Source organism: Hyla sarda, chromosome 3, assembly GCF_029499605.1.
Source record: "Hyla sarda isolate aHylSar1 chromosome 3, aHylSar1.hap1, whole genome shotgun sequence".
Lineage (NCBI taxonomy): Eukaryota > Metazoa > Chordata > Amphibia > Anura > Hylidae > Hyla > Hyla sarda.
In genome coordinates, this window is record NC_079191.1 from 44,086,233 (window position 1) to 44,104,995 (window position 18,763).

General features: G+C 41.4%; 1 long non-coding RNA gene and 1 pseudogene across 1 annotated transcript; both read left to right on the forward strand.

Annotated features, from left to right (window-relative positions):
- The first annotated feature begins 3,767 nt into the window (after positions 1 to 3,767).
- On the forward strand, positions 3,768 to 3,876 carry LOC130363481 (U2 spliceosomal RNA; annotated as a pseudogene).
- Positions 3,877 to 12,791: 8,915 nt separating this feature from the next.
- Positions 12,792 to 16,803, forward strand: LOC130360546 (uncharacterized). Its single transcript, XR_008890700.1, has 3 exons — positions 12,792 to 12,833; positions 13,293 to 13,363; positions 16,201 to 16,803. It is a non-coding gene; the product is annotated as an uncharacterized LOC130360546 (long non-coding RNA).
- The last annotated feature ends 1,960 nt before the right edge of the window (positions 16,804 to 18,763 follow it).

Here is an 18,763-nt window from a genome sequence, read left to right on the forward strand (position 1 = left end):
ATTTTGGTGGTCGTTTTCTCCTATTACCCCTTGAAAAAATGTAAAATTTGGGGAAAACACAGCATTTTAGTGAAAAAATTATATTTTTTCATTCACACATCCAACTTTCACAAAAAGTCGTGAAATACCTGTGAGGTGTTAAGGCTCACTGTACCCCTTGTTACGTTCCTTGAGGGGTGTAGTTTCCAAAAGGGTATGCCATGTTTTTTTCTTTTTTTTTTTTTGCTGTTCTGGCACCCTAGGTGCTTCCTAAATGCGACATGCCCCCCAAACACAATTTCAGCAAAATTTGCTTTCCAAAAGCTAAATGTGACTCCTCTCTTCTGAGTATTGTAGTTCGCTCGCAGAGCATTTTACGTCCTAACATGGGGTATTTATATACTCAGAAGAGATGGCGTTACAAATTTTGGGGGGCATTTCCTCCCATTACCCTTTGTAAAAATGATACATTTGGGGAAAAAAATGCACTTTAGTGAATTTTTTTTTTCATTTACACATCCGACTTTAACGAAAAGTCGTCAAACACCTGTGGGGTGTTAAGGCTTACTGGACCCCTTGTTACGTGCCTTGAGGGGTGTAGTTTCCAAAATGGTATGCCATGTGGGGGTTTTCTGCTGTTCTGGCACCATAGGGGCTTCCTAAATGTGACATGCCCCTCAAAAACCATTTCAGCAAAATTCACTCTCCAAAATCCTATTGTCGCTCCTTCCCTTCTGAGCCCTCTACTGCGCCTGCCGAACACTTGACATCCACATATGAGGTATTTCCTTACTCGAGAGAAATTGGGTTACAAATTTTGGGGGGATTTTTCATCTATTACCCCTTGTAAAAATTCAAAAACTGGGTCTACAAGAACATGCGAGTGTAAAAAATGAAGATTTTGAATTTTCTCCTTCACTTAGCTGCTATTCCTGTGAAACACCTATAGGGTTAAAAAACTTTCTGAATGTCATTTTGAATACATTGAGGGGTGCAGTTGTTATAATGGGGTCATTTATGGGTTATTTTTAATAAGAAAGCCCTTGAAATCCACTTCAAAACTGAAGTGGTCCCTGAAAAATTCCGATTTTGAAAATTTTGTGAAAAATTGGAAAATTGCTGCTGAACTTTGAAGCCCTCTGATGTCTTCCAAAAGTAAAAGCATGTCAACTTTATGATGGAAACATAAAGTAGACATATTGTATATGTGAATCAATATATCATTTATTTGGAATATCCATTTTCCTTATAAGCAGAGAGCTTCAAAGTTAAAAAAATGCAAAATTTTCTATTTTTTCATCAATTTTTTGAATTTTTCACCCAAGAAATGATGCAAGTATCGACAATTTTTTTCCACTAACATAAACTAGAATATGTCACGAAAAAACAATCTTGGAATCAGAATGAAAGGTAAAAGCATCCCAGAGTTATTAATGCTTAAAGTGACAGTGGTCAGATGTTCAAAAAATGGCCGGGTCCTTAAGGTATATTTAGGCTGGGTCCTTAAGGGGTTAAGTGTACCATACCAGGGATGTTGTAGCTTGTATAGGCTTAGTTTGCCCTGCTTTCTTTGAGAATCGCATTAGGTTGGTTTCTAATGTAGGTCATATGATATGATGACTCATTCCAGCCATGGCTCATCTCCAAAGAATCTAGAGCACCCTCCTCAGCTCTACAGAACTCCCTATCAGTATAGCCCCATTCAGTAATAGTCCCTACTTTGTGCCACACATAGTATTTAGGCCCCCTCTGGGCACCATATAGCAGTTAGGCCTCCTCGGTGTCCACAAATAGTTGTTAGAGCCTCTATGTGCCCCCATGTAGAAGTTAGAGGTCTTTTAAGCCCTAATTTAGTTTTAGGCCCCCTCTGTTCCCTCCCATAGTAGATAGTCCTCTCTGTGCCCCATATAGTCATTATGCCTCCTCTGTGTCCTATACAATAGTTATGCCCCCACACTGTTGTGGTAGTTTGGGGGTGTAGGGTGTAGGGGGTGTAGCTGTGCAGTGATGAAAGGGTGTTGGATTTACCCTTAACTGTCGTGATGCCAGGGTGCGGGTTCTTCCTCAGTATATATATATATATATATATATATATATATATATATATGTATATATATATATCCTACCGCCACCCGTCCCAGGAACGATAGGGAGGAATAAAGGATTGTCCACAACCGGAGGTTTAGTAAACTGTAGATAACTTTACTGCAGCTTTTATACAAGTTGATAACGGCAAACAGTCTATATAGAAGAGTAGTCTGTAAGTTCCTCATAGTTGATTGGGAACTTGTAGTATATAAGCTCTGAGTCTGGAATTACGCTGTTCTGCTGTATTTAGGGGAATTGTTTAGGTCCAGCAGTCATGCAGGATTAACAGGATTAAGATTTGGTAGACTCACATTTAGTAAGTTGCTGAATTGATAGGCTTCAGGCCTAGTTCTGTCTTTAGATTTGTGCTGAGCTCCGCTCGCTGTCATGTCCCGGGGGAAAGAGAGCGGGAGATTGGTTACAGCGCCCCTATATGGAGAGGGGCAGGCTTAGAACTTATTGGTTCCCACCAGCTGTCAGTCCGTTCAGAAAGCATTATGGTACAACATGTGACCACATCACGTGCCCTGGAAGGTCCTTAAGCTTAACGTTGTACTTAGTAGTCATGTGACCTAAGGTCCTGGAAGTACTATATACATAATAAAATACATACAATTTATATACATCAAACATAATAAAATTAAAGAAGGAAGAGGTGACAAGGGGTTATCCCACCAGGATGATCCTACAGGTACATTGGAACTCTGACTTTGGGGACTTGGCACACAAGGTATGGTTCAAGGTACGGTACCAGGACACCAAACTGTGCCTCCATAAATAGATAAGGCCCCATGCTTTGCCCCCCACACTGTTTCCTTATATAGCCATTAGGCCCTCCATGTGCTCCTATATAGTATTAGGCCCCTTTGTCTCCATATAGAAGTTAGGCCCCTCAGTGTTACCATATAGAATAGGCCCCTCTTTGCCCCTATATAGTAGTTATGCCTCTGTTGTGACCCTATATAGTAGTTGAGCCTTTTCTCTGCCCCCATACAGTAGTTACATCCCTCTGCCCCCATAATGTCTTGGTCACCTACACTGCTCCTGCCACATGTGTGGAGAGTTCTCATATACTGTGGTCAGTACCTACAAAAGGACATGTGAAGGATCTTTAATGTTTGTGGGGAGTGAAGGCTAGCCCATTGGAATCTCACATAAGAGAAAATGTAACACAAAATGCTGAATAAGTTTTGGCTATCTATGATAGGAAGATATCAGAATACACAGGGCACCACATCTTTCTTCATATGGGGCTGCATAGCCATAGACTGGTCAAGGTGCCCATACTGACTGACAAAAGTGCCTACAATAGGTATGTGTGCCACAAAACTGAACCATGAGGCAATAGAATAAGAAGGCCTGATGAACATTTTTACATTTGCATTTATGTTAAGTGGACAGTTGTGTGTGTGTGTGTGTGTGTGTGTGTGCATCACTTACCTGGGAAGAGGTTGCACAAGGATGCACTATGGGAAGAAGAGAAGGCAGTATGATGGATAATGTTCTGCTAAAACCTTGGCATTTACAAAGATATTAGTGTGAAATATGTATCACCTACATTGCACAAACTGAGTCACCCCAGCCCCCCCCCCATCCTTCACTGCAGTGGTGTTCCCTAATGGCAGTGCCCTATTTTTGAAAGATGTTGCCCTGGCCACACTGCAAAGGAATAAGCAATGGCTTTGTGACTGACCCTGTATATCGCTTCTAGGCCTTTTGGCTAAGATCAAGTGTAGTATCTGTTCTTATCAGTTTCATACTGGTGGAGAAGTCCCATCAGTGTGGGGTTGGTGGGGATTGGTGCTTCATGGAGGGGGCAGGTGTACCGGGGCATTCCGGGGCTTGTTCTGAGGAATCAGCTCGATGGCTGCCCTGATGTGACCTGTTTCCTCCGGGTCTCGCCATGAGGTAGAGGGGTGTAGAGCCGAGGTACTTCTGTGACTCGGGGAGTGGTGACCCTGAGGTGCCGAAACTCACTGGGTGTTATAACTCACTGAGTGAAAGCACTGCACCATTACTCTTCACCTTTGGCACTCACCCTTGGTATAGATCCGGCTGGATGACCGGGCAGTATATCTGCACTTATCCACTTATTTATTTTTTTGTGTTTTGTCACTGTGTCACTTTTACATGTTGTTTTGTACACAGGATTGGCAGGATGCGGTAGCCCTTCTGGGTGTCCCCCCTGGCGGTCTTGGGGAGGTGTGTATGGCCATTAGGTTCCTCACCTCCCTGAAACCCCTGGGCATCTTGGCTTTGGTCAAGATGCCACCAGTATACGGCTCCTTGGCTGATACCTTGGTTAACACCTAGGTTGAAGCCAGGAGCATTTTCGGCCCCTTAGTAGCTTCGGCAAAAAGGGGCATCAAACCTAGATCCTTGCAGGTGCCTTTTGGCCCGAATTTGAAGGGTAGGTTTGTTGGGGCGCCTCTCTCCTGTTGGAGAAGGGCTTAGCGATAGACCGCATCCTTTGTGCACGTTTTTTTAGTGTGACACGTTTGCACTTTTTCTTGCACTTTGGGTGAAAGAGAGCACTTGCCTCGGCCCATTTTGGCCTTAAGGACCAAACTAATTTTATTTTTGCATTTTCGTTTTTTCCTCCTCGCCTTCTAAAAATCATAACTCTCTTATACTTCCATCCACAGACCCATATGAGGGCTTGTTTTTTGCATCACCAATTGTACTTTGTAATGGCATCCCTTATTTTACCATAAAATGTACGGCGCAACCAAACAAATATTATTTATGTGGGAAAATTGAAAAGAAAACCGCAATTTAGCTAATTTTGGAAGGTTTTGTTTTCACGCTGTACACTTTCTGGTAAAAATGACATGTTTTCTTTATTCTGTGGGTCAATATGATTAAAATGATACCCATTATTATTATGTGCTTTTCTATAATTGTATCACTTAAAAAAAATGTCAAACCATTTTAACAAAATTAGTATGTTTGAAATTGCCCTATTTTGACCACCTATAACTTTCTCATTTTTCTGTATATGGGGCAATATGAGGGCTCATTGTTTGCGCCCTAATCTGTAGTTTTTATTAGTACCCCTTTTGCTTAGGTTTTACTTTTTTATTCATTTTTTATGAATTTTTTAAAAATAAAATGTAACAAAAAAGCATCAATTTTGGACTTTTTCTTATTTTTTTACGTTTACGCCGTTCACCGTACGGGATAATTAACAATATATTTTAATAGTTCATACTCTTGCACATGCGTCAATACCAAATATGTGTATTAATTATTTTTTTTACACTTTTTTGGGGGTAAAATGGGGAAAAACGGACGTTTCACTTTTTATTGGGGAGGGGATTTTTCAAATTTTTTTACTTTTTAATTTTACATTTTTTTACTTTTTTTTTACACTTTTTATGTCCCCATAGGGGACTATTCATTGCAATCAGTTGATTGCTAATACTGTGCAGTGCTATGTATAGGACACAGCACTGCTCAGTATTATCGGTGATCTTCTGCTCTGGTCTGCTCGATCTCAGACCAGAGCAGAAGACCCCGGGAGACAGCCGGAGCAAGGTAAGGGGACCTCCGGCCGCCATGCTGGATGATCGGATCCCCGCGGCAGCGCTGCGGGCGATCCGATCGTCCATTCAAACTACCGCAATGCTACAGATGCTGTGATCTATATTGATCACGGCATCGGAGGGGTTAATGGCGGACATCCGCGCAATCGCGGATGTCCGCCATTACCGGCGGGTCCCTGGCTGCTGATATCAGCCGGGACCTGCCGGGCATGACGCGAGCACCGCTCCGGTGCTCGCGATCATGTCGGCGCGTAAATGTACGTCATGGTGCGCTAAGTACCACATCAACATGACGTACATTTACGTCCATTGTCGTTAAGGGGTTAAAGGGATTATCCAGGAAAAAAACTTTTTTTTATACATATATCAACTGGCTCCAGAAAGTTAAACAGATTTGTAAATTTCTTCAATTAAAAATGTTTCATCCTTTTAGTACTTATGAGCTTCTGAAGTTGAGTTGTTCCTTTCAGTCTAAGTTATCTCTGATGACATGTGCCACGGGAATTGAGAAACAAATCCCCATAACAAACCTCTTCTACTCTGTGCAGTTGCCCATAGCAACCAATCAGATTGCTTCTTTCCTTTTTAACAAGGCCTCTGCAAAATGAAAGAAGCGATCTGATTGGTTGCTATTGGCAACTGGGCAATTTTTCCTTTGCACAGATTTTGATAAATCTCCCCAATACTCCCTACAGCACAGGGAAATGTATAGGCAACTATACAGTCTTTGGGATGGATGGGTTTGGTGGAAAAGAAACCCTGGATTAGGCCTAGACCTCCTCTCCAAAGGATAGGGATAAGATGTCTGATCGCAGGGGTCCCGCAGCTGGGGACCCCCACGATCTCCCTGTTGCACCTGGCATTCGTTTAGAGAGTCGGGTGCAGTGCCAGAGGCTCAAGACGTTCCGGCCGCGCCCTGCTCGTGAGATCACAGCCACGCCCCCTAATGAAAGTCTATGGGAGGGGGCGTGGCAGCCATAGACTTGCATTGAGGGGACATGGCCGTGACGTCATGAGTCTCCGCCCCACATCGCCAGTCATCTGGCACGAAGCGAAGTTCGCTCCGTGCACCAGATGCCTGGGGTTCCGCAGCCGAGATTGCGGGGGTCCACAGTGGCGGTACCCCCGCAATCAGACATCTTATCTCCTATCCTTTGGATAGGGGATAAGATGTCTAGGGGTAGAGTACCCCTTTAACAGTCTTCACACTCACTTTATCTAAGACATCAGCGATAAATATTTATTATTCTGTCAATAGACCAACATTGCTGAAATTTTCAGACTGCAGCTTCCCCATAGTGGCTGTAGTCTAAGAGTCTCCCTACATTGTGTGTGGACATCTGTAATTTCACATTGGGTAAATGGAGCGGGGGCGCAGAAGGTGATGACTCCCGTTGTATGTCCACCTACTCAAATTCTGAAGCAAGAAGAGAAGCTACGGGAAAATGGGGGGAGTGGTGAGGATTAAATGTATTTTTATAAAATAAATCAAGAAAAAATACAATACAATGGGGCAAAATAGTATTTAGTCAGCCACCTTGTATTGTGCAAGTTCTCCCACTTAAAAAGATTAGAGAGGCCTGTAATTTTCATCATAGATATACCTCAACTATGAGAGACATAATAAGAAAAAAAAAATCCATAAAAGCCACATTGTCTAATTTTTAAAGAATGTATTTGCAAATTATGGTGGAAAATAAGTTTTTGGTCAATAACAAAAGTTTATCTCAACACTTTGTTATAGACACTTTGTTGGCAATGACAGAGGTCAAATGTTTTCTACGAGTCTTCACAAGGTTTTCACACACTGTTGCTGGTATTTTGGTCTTTGGTATTTTACTCTCCATGCTAAGGGGAGCTTTGTTGATACATTTTCTGCTCTTGCACAGTCTGACTTTGACCTTCTGGCCAAAGACACATCCAAGAAAAGATACTCCAACAATCTATCACCCTTAGAAAGGAAGGCCATCAAGTCACTCCCTGACAATCATGCCATTACCATCTGCCCGGCCGATAAGGGCGGTGGAATTGTGATACTCAATAGGGAAGACTATATCACAGAAGCTCACAGACATATCTGATGCCACCTACTATAAACCCATTTCACATAATCCCACCAAATTATTCCAGGACAAACTCATCCAACTGGTACAGTTTGGCATCTCCCGTGGCATGCTCTCTAAGTCAGAAGGGGACTTTGCCATTACCTTCCTGAAATTCATGAAAACCTCTCCAACCCCTCGGGCCGACCCATCATTTCTGGCGTAAACTCCATCTCCTCAAACTTATCACACTATATTGATCTATTGCTACAGAACCATGTCACTGACCTTTCATATCTGAAAGATACTACTACTGGTTTCATTAAATCCATCCTGGATGCGACATGGTCCCCCGAATACCTTCTAGTAACCAGGGACATAACATCACTTTATACTGTTATAGAACACAAACTGAGCAAAGATCCAACCAACGTTTGAATGCTCAATGAATTTTATTACAACATATAGCAGAGAACATAAACAGATAAGCAAGATTTTAAGCACAGGTCTATCTTGCTGAAGGATCCCCATCTCTGTAAGATCCTACCTCCGAAGCCACCCCTCACATTTCTGAGAGGTCACACTTTGAGTAACCTGGTGTCCCCGAGCAAGCTTAGATCTAAACCCCACAAACCCAATCCTTCACACTTCCTTAACGTGTCTGGGTGTTTCTGCTGTGGACTCCCTCGCTGTAAATGCTGCTTGCACATGACACATAAATGCAAGACTTTTTTTTCAAATCTACTCTTAACTGTGGGTCCCAATATGTCATAGATGAACAGGGGCGAGCGCTCCGATCGCGGCTCCGACAGGTCCCGCTGCCGATCTCCTGCGCTGCCCGCGGCAGTGTCGGAGATCACTAGGACGTATGCATACGTCCAACTGCGCGAACGTGTCGGATGCTTGGACGTATGCATACGTCCTTTAGCAGGAAGGGGTTAATAAACCATCCAGTGATTCAAATCCTGCTTCTCTGATTTTGGTTTTTATCCACTTCATTTGGAAACGGCAGCGCCTCTTAACGGGTCTTTTTCTTCTATTTGCATTACCTTGCTGATGGAAGGAGATTTTCACTCAAAATCTCATGATACATGGCCCCATTCATCCTTTACACAGATCAGTCGTCCTGGTCCCTTAGCAGAAAAACAGCCCCAAAACATGATGTTTCCACCCACATGTTTCACAGTCGGTATGGTGTTCTTTGGATGCAACTCAGCATTATTTCTCCTCATAACATAACGAGTTGAGTTTTTACCAATAAGTTCTTCTTTGGTTTCATCTGACCATATGACATTCTCCCAATCCTCTTCTGAATCATCCAAATGCTCTCTAGTGAACTTTAGACGGGCCTGGACATATACTGGTTTAAGCTGGGGGACACGTCTGGCACTGCATGATTTGAGTCCCTGGTGGCGTAGTGTGTTACTGATGATAGCCTTTATAACTTTGGTACCAGCTCTCTGGCGGTAATTCACTAGGTGCCCCCCTTGTGGTTCTGGGATTTTTGCTCACCGTCCTAGTGACCATTTCTTGCATGGAGCCCCAGATCAAAGAAGAACATCAGTGGTCTTGTATGTCTTCCATTTTCTAATAGTTGCTCCCACAGTTGATTTCTTCACACCAAGCTGCTTGCCTATTGCAGATCTTCCCAGCCTGGTGCAGGTCTACAATTTTGTTTCTGGTGTCCTTTGACAGCACTTTAGACTTGGCCATAGTGGAGTTTGGAGTGTGACTGTTTGAGGTTGTGGACAGGTGTCTTTTATACTGATAATAAGTTCAAACTGCTGCCATTAATACAGGTAACGAGTGAAGGACAGAGGAGACTCTTAAAGAAGAAGTTACAGGTCTGTGAGAGCCAGAAATCTTGCTTGTTTGTAGGTGACCAAATACTTATTTTCCACCATAATTTGCAAATAAATTCTTTAAAAATCAGACAATGTGATTTTATGGATGTTTTTTTTCTCATTGTGTCTCTCATAGTTGAGGTATACCTATGATGAAAATTACAGGCCTCTCACATCTTTTTAAGTGGGAAACCTTGCACAATTGGTGGCTGACTAAATACTTTTTTGCCCCACTATACCACACATTTAGAAGAAAGACATGGTCGCAAATCCACATTGTATGTTTATCTATTGTTTCTCTGCAAAATTTCCAACAACTAACAACAGGAAGTTGGTATCAATTTTGATCAAACTGTCTAAGCCCACTGGTCACTTCACGACCACCCAATTAGCTAGCGGGAGTCTGCATATGGCAGGGAGCACATGTAGAGGTAAGCTTAGTGGTCTGTTCACACTGGTGTGGTAGCCATTGTTGTCATGGTGACCCTGAGCCAAAGGGCTAGGTTTGGCAGAAGTGGGGATAGTGGTTGCTGCCCCTGGCACCACACAATTTAAATAAGGAACCCAAATGAATAAGGGGGTCATAAAGTAGCAAGTGGCTTATACTGTTTTTATCAAAATGTATACTAACTACCTGAGGTTCGGTTTTTAAAATCTTGTTGGTCAACTTTTAACATGTGGATGTGCAAACCTGTCTTTCTTTCAATTTTTTGGGGTTTGCTAGAAAAAAAGAATTGCCCACTGGAACACTGGGGTACTACAAGTACCAACATCACATAGAAAACAGGAAATGCATACATTTTATTGCATATATATATATATATATATATATATATATATATATATATTCAGAAATGTCCTTCCATACACACTGGACATTTTTCTTGTATCTTACAGGTTTCCCTTTTTATAGATTGTCCATTTATTATCAAGTATATTTTTATGTTATTTTATGTTATATCACATGGGCCCTGTGAGAAATTTTATGTGTAAAAGTTATTTTTAATAAAATGTATGCATCATTCCAAACATCCACTGGACAACCTTTTTGGCTGGTACAGGTGCACCCAGTTAACCTTGTACAATTTTTGTTGTGACCTGTCCATCTATTTTGATAAGATGTGCAAACAACCTAGTTTTTCAAGCACCTAGCTCTAATCTGCGGCACAGGGGAGGGGTATAAAAGTAAGATCAAAAGCAAATATTTTCAGTGATGTGAATCCTCAGTGCTCAGCTGAAGTCAATACAGCATGATGCCTCCTGCTGGTCAATGTGCCAGTTATTGACCCTTGTCGCGACCCAAGAGGGACAGAATCCAGGAACTGAGAGATCTTGGTTTATCACTCTGGCAGATTGCCATGCATGTAGGCCTAGATGTCAGCATTGCTCTATGTAGCATGTCCCAGTGGTTGGGAGACCAATGATAAACTCGAATGACAGCAAGAGGTGCACAAAGGTAAGAGGGGTTGTCAGATTAGAAGATTAGTGATTAATCATTATTATGAGTGAACTTGGATGTCACATTCCAAGACTAGGGCATCAAAAAGTGTTATAAAGCCAGGGGATCCATTGCCTTCACACTGCGGCTCTCTAAGGCTATCATGGGACGGATCAAGATGGTAATGGAGGCTGGAATGGAGGTCTATCTTCTTCAGTGATGAGTTCCGCTTTTTGTCTCTAATGCAACAATAGCCAAAGAATGGTCTGGAGACCATCCATTGGGCAACATCATGAAGAGTCCTTTATGAAGGAATGTCACCAGTGATATGACTATCTCTCCAAAGTGTCTCAGGAGCTGTTTTAAAAGTGCTCCTTTCCAAGTTGAGGATGAAATAAAAAGCTGTGGGTCCAGAATTAGGTAAGGCAAGGAATTCTTTAATCATGCAAGGTGATACAGGGATAACGCATTTTGAGGGGCGGAGACACCCTCTTCGTCAGATCCAATGGTAAGCTGGGATTGGCTCCCTCGCTATTTATACATAAAAAGCTTGCAAAACTAGTTCAGCGGGTGGCGTAAACAGTATATTACATATGTACAAAAAAGATCGTTTTGCATTCATATATATACAAAAAAGGGTCGGTTTATGCAAATAAAGAAAAAACATAGTGAATAAAAGAAAAAAAGGATTGTTTATACTTTTTGGAAAGGGCCATATATTGATTTCCATGTATCTTAATAGGTAACTCATAGTAGTATGTCGCTATAACCACAAATGGAACTTGGTAGTAGAGTGCTATAATCTCCGAGATAGAAGAGGAAGTGCAACAAACACCGGCAGGCAGCGCGGAGAATGGGAGACAAGCCGGACCTGAATATCCGATGTTTTAACTGAAATTCCATTCTTGGTGGTACTGAATATGCTGGAATTAGTATAGATAGAGGACAGGTCTAATTGTTAGACTCAGGTGCTGCCGCTGGTTGAAGTGCGGATAGTATGGCAGTACTAATACTTCAGCGGCAACAACAAAAGATATAGGGGACTCGCCAGCCCCAGTTACTTGATTTTAATCACAGTATTTTATTCTCCGGGGGTTCCAATCACACTGGAGTGGATTTAGATGGAGGGTAGATCTACATTGTCAGATTAAAGTACTGTCCTTAGCTGGTTAGAATGCGGGACGTTCTCGGGATATAGATCCATGCATAGCGTTTGGATAGTGTACTTGTGCTTCTCAGCTTCGGTGGCAACGAAAGGGTTACAGTGCTGAAGTCGTGCTTGGCTCAATGTGTGTCAGTTCCATTATAGTATATCGATTTGTTCTTCATTGTTTGGATCAAGTAACTATGAAATCTTTTGATGAATTTATATTGAGATAGCTATAAGAAGCGCATTAATGTCTTCTTGGATCTATGGGTAGCGCATTTGTAGTATCTAAAATATATTAGCCGAGTCTAAATGGGCGGTGTTCCTTCATCATATTATAGGTATTATATCCAATAAGATGGTATTTACTCATAGGTAGAAGGGTCTGAAGATCTTAATATATCCCACCGACTTGATGCATTAGTTCTACAGGCTTAGTGTATTAATTCCACTGCCTCATTCAATCCTTGGGGCTGTAGAGATTCGAGTCTGTTTATCCAGAACATCTCCCTCTTCGCTAGGGCTTCCAGTCTGTTGGTAATATGGCTGGGAATAAAATCAATTGGGGTGATGGAGAAAGAATTCTCTACATCTTTGTGTTTCAAAGTAATGTGTCGTGATAGGCCTATCTTCATATAGCCTTTTTTGATGTTACATCTGTGTTGATTTGTCCTTAGGTGTAGCTTCTGTGAGGTGCGGCCGACATATTGCATTCCGCAACAACAACTGATTATAAACTGGGATTGACAGGTAAGATGAAATTGAATGTTAAATTTCTCTCCTGCATGGTGGCTTAGGAAGGGAGGGGTGTGGTCTGTTATTGTTTTACAACACAGACATCTTTTGCTGTTACATTTGAAAGCACCCTTTTTCTGTGTAGTTTCCAAAGTTTTCATTGCTTGTTTCTTCTGTTTTTTTAAGCGACTAGGGGCTAGCATATTTCTCAAAGAGGGAGCCCTTCTGAAGGTCATTAGTGGTTGCACGGGTAGGATATCTTTTAGGTAGGGGTCACGTCTCAAAAGATTCCAGTGTTTTTTGAGGATATTCCTAATTTTAGAGTGACTGGTGGAATAGGTAGTGATGAAATTATTGGTAAATTTGGTCACATCTGTTTTGTTGGATTTTATAGTTGCAGATTCCTTTCTCTTATCTTCTTCTTCATTTTTCTTCCTTTTCCCTTGTATGATCTTTGTTAGTTTTTTTCCGTAGGTTCTGCAGTGAAGACCGTATCGATAGGGGATGTGGCAATCACAGAGATGGAAAACAACCAATCATCCTGGGTAAGTGATAAGGCCTTTTGACATGCATTTTCAATCAACGTTTTCGGATAACCTTTAGCTCTAAAACGTTTCTTAAGGGTTTTGGATTGTGTGACAAAAGTTCTGGTGTTTGTACAATTTTTTCTAACTGGCCATATGGAATACTCTATTTCCATCTATTATAGTGGCCGCTTAGAAATGGAACATAGCTGTTCGAGTCTACCGACTTAAAAAAAAAAGTAGAGGTGACAAAATTCCTTCTTGTATGAGAAATTTGTAGGTCCAAAAATTCGATACTGGTGTCTGAAAAATTTGGGGTCAGGGTAATGCCAAAATTGTTCTTGTTTATTTCTTGGATAAATGTCTCAAGTTTTTCAGAGGAGCCTTTCCGCAGAAGGAACAAGTCATCGATGTACCTTTTATAAATGACTGTATTTTCCGAAAAGAGGGGGTTCTGTCTAAGGAATTTATCCTCAAATTGCCCCATAAATAGGTTAGCATACGACGGGGCGACCCTGGTCCCCATCGCTGTTCCTTTCGTTTGATGGAAGGTCGCCCCGTCATATGTAAAGAAATTATTTTTTAGAATAATTTCCAAACATTTCGATAGAAATGAGGCTTGTTCAGATGGTATGCCGGGATCTTTATCCAAAAAGAAAGCAGTACTTTTCAGTCCCAAATCGTGTCTTATATTGGAATATAATGCTGATACATCCATTGTTACTAATAGCATACCCTCTTCCCATGTGATGTCTTTCAGGGTAGATATCAGTTCATCTGAGTTTTTTAGATAACTCGGCAGGTTTTGGACATATGGCTGAAGTATTAGATCTAGATACTGTGAAATGTTGCTGGTGATGCTATTAATCCCAAATATAATGGGTCTCTCGGGTGGGTGTGTCAGGTCCTTGTGGATTTTCGGTAGATGATAGTAAAATGCTATTTTAGGAAATTCTTTTCCTTTTTTGTGAGGATCTTCTGTTGATAGCCTTCCTCTAAGAGAGTAGAGATTTTAGTTTTTAACTCTGGTAGTGGATCCATTTTAATCTGCTGGTAGTACTCATTGTCTCCTAAGATTTTCCAGGCTTCAGTGTTGTAGTCAGTAGTCAGTGTAATTTTGAATAAAATTTTGAAATGCCGCTGAAGTATTAGTACTGCCATACTATCCGCACTTCAACCAGCGGCAGCACCTGAGTCTAACAATTAGACCTGTCCTCTATCTATATTAATTCCAGCATATTCAGTACCACCAAGAATGGAATTTCAGTTAAAACATCCGATATTCAGGTCCGGCTGGTCTCCCATTCTCCGCGCTGCCTGCCAGTGTTTGCTGCGCTTCCTCTCCTATCCCGGAGATTATAGCACTCTACTACCAAGTTCCATATGTGGTTATAGCGGCATACTACTATGAGTTACCTATTAAGATACATGGAAATCAATATATGGCCCTTTCCAAAAAATATAAAACGATCCTTTTTTTCTTTTATTCACTATGTTTTTCCTTTATTTGTATAAACCGACCCTTTTTTGTATTTATGAATGCAAAACGATCTTTTTTGTACATATGTAATATACTGTTTACACTACCCGCTGAATTAGTTTCACAGGCTTTTTATGTATAAATAAAATCACTTACCATTGGATCTGACGAAGAGGGGGTCTCCGCCCCTCAAAACGCGTTATCCCTGTAACACCTTGCATGATGAACCCCTTAAGGACCAAGGACGTATGGGTACGTCCTTGGTCCCACTCCCGTGATATAACGCGGGTTACATGGTAACCCTGCATCATATCACGGCGGACCCGGCGTCATAGTGAAGCTGGGACCCGCCGCTAATAGCGCGCGGCACTGATCGCGGCTAAAAACGAAAGTAAAAGTGCCTGGCTAGCTCAGGGAGCTGTTCGGGATTGCCGCGGTATAATCGCGGCATCCCGAACAGCTGTAGCACAGGAGGAGGTTTTCTTACCTTCTCCTGCGCTGTCCGATCGCCGAATGAATTCTTCAAGCCTGAGATCCAGGCTTGAGCAATCAATCGCCGAAAACACTGATTGATCCATTCCTATGGAGATGCATCAATCAGTGTTAAAGATCAGTTAATGCAATGTTATAGCCCCCTATATATAGGAGCTATAATATTGCATAAGAAAAGTGTAAAAAAAATCATTAACTCTTTGAATTATCCCTCCCCCTAATAAAAGTTAGAATCACCCGGCATTTCCAAGAATAAAAAAAAAAAACAGTGTAAATAAAAATAAACATATGTGGTATCGCTGCGTGCAGAAATGTCCGAATTATAAAAATATACCGCTTTTTAAACCGCACGTTCAATGGCGTACGCACAAAAAAATTCCAAAGTCCAAAATAGCGTATTTTTGGTCACTTTTTATATCATGAAAAGATCAATAAAAAGCGATCAAAATGTCCGATCAATGCAAAAATGGCGCAAAAAATGAGCCCTCATAGCCCCCTGAAGATGGAAAAATAGAAAAGTCATAGGGCTCTGAAAATGACAATTTTAAGCGTATAAATTTTCCTGCATGTATTTATGATTTTTTTTCAGTAGTAATACAAAATCAAACCTATACAAGTAGGGAATCATTTTAACCATATGGACCTAGAGAATAGAGTTAAAGTGTAATTTTTAAAGAAAAATATACTACGTAGAAAGGGAAGCCCCCAAAAGTTACAAAATGGCATTTTTTTTCAATTTTGTCGCACAATGATTTTTTTTTCTGTCTCGCCGTAGATTTTTGGGTAAAATGACTGATGTCATTATAAAGTAAAATTGGCGGCGCAAAAAATACGCCATAATACAGATTTTTAGGTGCAAAATTGAAAGAGTTATGATTTTTTAAAGGTAAGGAGGAAAAACAGAAATGCAAAAACCGAAAAACACCTGGTCCTTAAGGGGTTAAAGAATTCCTTGCCTTACCTAATTCTGGACCCATGGCTTTTAATAACATCATCCACTTGGAAAGGAGCGCTTTTGGAGCACCGTGCTTTTTGTGGATCATTGATTCCCACACCTACCCCTATCGACTAGACATCCAGGAACGGTTCCCGTGATGGCGAGGTTCCAGCAGCCCTTCCTCAACCACACATCCCTCAGAGATCGGGGATTAAAGCAGCTAACGGTGTTGTGCCTGGGACACAACACGCTCAGGTGAGCGCAACACCTCTCATACATCTCTGTACACCTGATCAACAGAATCATGGCACATTAGTGCACTTCTCTTTTTTGTTTCTCTTTTCTACATATTCGAGTCTCAGGAGCTGTTTTGTAACACATCCACACTAGGCAGCATCTTCCTCGTGCTACTGTGAGCAGCCTGTGGGGCCGAAATGCATTACTTTGGCCTGGACTTGTCTTTGGACATATCTCCCATCAAGTACATCTGGGACATCATTGGTCCGCAATTGTATATAGAGCTGCCAGCAGCGAATCTTGATGATTTGTGTGGTCAAGTGCATTCAGCGTGGCAAAACATTTCTACTACAACATTAATAACCTCATTGATAGCATGGCATGGCGCTAATACTCGATGATGAATAAACTGAGGTGCTTTAAATAGTTTGTTTTCATTTTTTAGCATTTGCATATCATTAACATATCAATGGAACCTGTGATTTCCATAACTCAACCTTTCCTTATTGTTGTTCCAACTTCAATGTTGCGGTGCGTATTATGCATGGATTTGTGCTGGTTGGGTCCTCCAGAGAGAAGGACGCTCTTTGTAGCTCTCTCTCTCTCTCTCTATTACATTGTAATTCTATTACACAGTATTTTAAAATGGGGTTTGAAAACTAGAAACCTCTTTACTTATATATTCTAATTGTATAAACTTCTGATCATCAAATTGAATTGTACGGTCAAAATGGACTGAAAAATCAGCATTATTATTTTGGGCCACGAAAAAAAGCTTTTAAAGGGAATTGTTTCGTTCAGAGATAAATCTGTGATCTCACGTTACACACTTGATGCTGTAAATACCATGTCACCATGAATCACTGACACTGGAGAAGAGAAGCAAAAGGATTGCATTCAATTTCCTGAAAACATTTTCATCTGGTCTTTATTCTCTAGACAAAGAATATTTCATCTCACCATTAGACCTCCAAGTGGAGAAAAACATAGATAATTCCATACTGTAATAAATGCTTCATACCTTCTGTAAATGTTATGGCTATTAGTAATAACAATGACCATAGAAGAGCATATAAAGCTATGGAATTATGGACTTCATTTGGCCCCCATTCTTATAGTACAATGGTCTTCAAACCGTAGCCTTTAAAGGGGTATTTCGGCCATAGACATCTTATCCACAATCCAAAGGATAGGGGATAAGATGTCTGATCGCAGGGGGCCCGCCGTCTGGAGCCCCCACAATCTCTGTAAAGACACCCTACATTCTGAACATTATGTTCAGAACACTGGGTTCAGGAGGGCTGGTTGTGACGTTGTGCTACGCCCCTTGTGACGTCACAACATTCCCCCTCCATTCATGTCTATGGGAAGGGGCGTGATGGGCCATCATGCCCCCTCCCACAGACATGAATGGAGGTGGCATGGTGTGACATCACGAAGGGGCTTGGCATGACGTCACATCTCCAGTCCGGGAAACACAGAGGTTTCCGAAACTGGAGCAGCAGCCCGGCATAGAATGCGGGTGCTGCACAAAGATCACGGAGGGTCCCAGTGGCAGGCCCCCCGGGATCAGACATCTTATTTCCTATGCTTTTGATAGGGGATAAGATGTCTATGGCGGAATACCCCTTTAATATGGTAATCTATGTTGAAGGGCCATAGTACATTTAGATATGAGATCTAGAATCAAAGTAAAATTTTAGCTATCCTGAGAACACCATTTTGCATTTAGTGGTAATAGGGAACCCATAGAGACTTCAGGAATAAAGTAATCACTGCATACCCAGATGTTATATTTATTAAGCTATCTTTCCCTAGCACCCTATAGAACATGGTAGGGTGCTACTAGGAGACCCCAGTGAAAGTAATGACGTTTTCTTGTATTGGTCAATCATACTTACAGACATTTTTAGGCTATGCTCACACGATGGAATTTCCTAGCAGAATACCACAGAAAAATTTTGCATTGAAACTTCATTGCAGCAAAGTCCCATTGTTTTCAATGGGATTCTGCTGCAGTGTGTCCACAGCAGAATTTGCCACGGAAGTCACAATTCTGGCCATTGCTGAGAGAATTGACATGTCAATTAATTTTGCTCGAAAATGCATTGCCAACTATCAAGACATTGCATTTTTGAGTGGTCCTAATGCTGGCATTTTCTGCCAGCTCCCACTATTTGCGGAATGTCCGCCCTTGTTAATATAGCCTTAGAAGCTCAGGAATTATAGTTTTGTCAGAGAGTAACTTATTCTGTATAGAAGTAAATGAAACATG